Source organism: Orycteropus afer, unplaced genomic scaffold, assembly GCF_000298275.1.
Source record: "Orycteropus afer afer isolate SDZICR_OR568_19922 unplaced genomic scaffold, OryAfe1.0 scaffold00084, whole genome shotgun sequence".
NCBI classification, from domain to species: Eukaryota; Metazoa; Chordata; class Mammalia; order Tubulidentata; family Orycteropodidae; genus Orycteropus; species Orycteropus afer.
The window spans coordinates 10715497-10717145 of record NW_006921671.1 but is presented as its reverse complement, the minus strand read 5'-3'; positions in this window follow the sequence as shown (position 1 = coordinate 10717145).

Below are 1649 nucleotides of genomic sequence, written 5' to 3'. Positions count from 1 at the left end.
AGTCACTATAAGTCCGACTTGATGGCACATAACAACGACATAGTCTTCATAGCATTTATCATCACCTGAAACATTGTATATTTTTTAGTTATTATTTATGATCTGTCTTCCCACTTACATTAGAATGTGAGCTCCATAAAAAAAGTGAACTTTGTTATTAACTGTACCTGGAATAGTGTTGTTTATACAGCAAGCACTTAATAAATGTTTGTTAAATTACTGAATAAGTGAATGACATAATTTAGTCCAAAGCATTGAGGACCAGACATTTAAACATCTACTTTTCATCCTTTCTGTACCAGGACAGCAATTCCTATGAAGCTGTGCAAGGAGGTGACATTAACTATTTCCTCATATTTAATCAGCAATCTCTATTCATTCAACAGTGTTTGAATAAAAGACAGAAGATGGGTGCAATGGGACAGAGTATTTTTTGCTTTGTTTCGCAGCAGCTGGGGGTGGGGGTTGAAGGTGGGACTTTTTTGCAGTTGTCCTACAAGATATACTTTAAAACCCAATGACAAAAATCAATAATTTGAATAATTCTGTAGAAACATCTAATTTAACTCTCTTTTGTTATCATCTACCTAGGTAAAAGGTCAACCCCCAAAATTAAATAAATAGTACCATTCTATGATGAAACAGAATAGTATATATCAGGCCCACCTGCAAGGCCAAAGCTTCATTCATTTCAGTGGCTTTTACTGTGTTTGACATTAGGCCAGCTGCTAAGGTCAACATAAATAAAACTCCCACTCAGGGAAAACCATCAAAGGCCACTATTTGTAGAGTATTATACTGGTTACTTTGGAAATATGTTCCTTCTTCAAGCAGCTTTTAATTCTTTGGCGGAGGAAAAAGGCTTAACTGCATAATATAAAAAAAAGGAAGGCCAAAAAAAACTGATGCATTTCAATTGTGGTCTTCGTAAAGAATATTGAAAATACCGTGAACTGCCAGAAGGAAAAAACAAATCAGCAGTCTTGCAGGAAGTACAGCCAGAATACTTCTCAGAAGTGGGAATGGCAAGACTTCGTCTCACTTTGGATATGTTATCAGGAGGGATTGATTGTGGAGAAAAACATCATGCTTGGTAAAGTAGAGGGCCAGTGAAAAAGAGGGAGGCTCTCAATGAGATGGACTGACACAATGCCTACAATAATGGGCAAACAGAACAACAGTTGTGAGGATAGTGTGTGACAGGGTTGGGGTTCATTCTATTATACGTGTTATCACTACAAGTGGGAGCTGACTTGATAGCACCTAACAACAACAACAAAAAACCTCAATGCTGCCGAGTGGACTTGACTCATAGCGACCCCTTCTTGGGTTTCACTGCTGGTGAGTTGGTCCGACTCATAGCGACCCCTCCTTGGGTTTCTCAAGCGGTATCTCTATGGAAGTAGATTTCCCAATCTTCTTTCTTAGGCATGACTGGTGGGTTTGATAAATGCTTTAGGCACTATGCCACCAGAGTGCCCACCTAACAACAACACATAATATAATTAGGGAATAAAAGAAGACAGCTTGCCATAAAGTAGGAGCTCAGGGAGCTCTGGGAGCATAGTGCCTAAGGCACTTGACTGCTAACCAGAAGGCTGGCGGTTCAAACCCACCAGCCACTCCTCGGAAGGAAGATGGGGCAATCT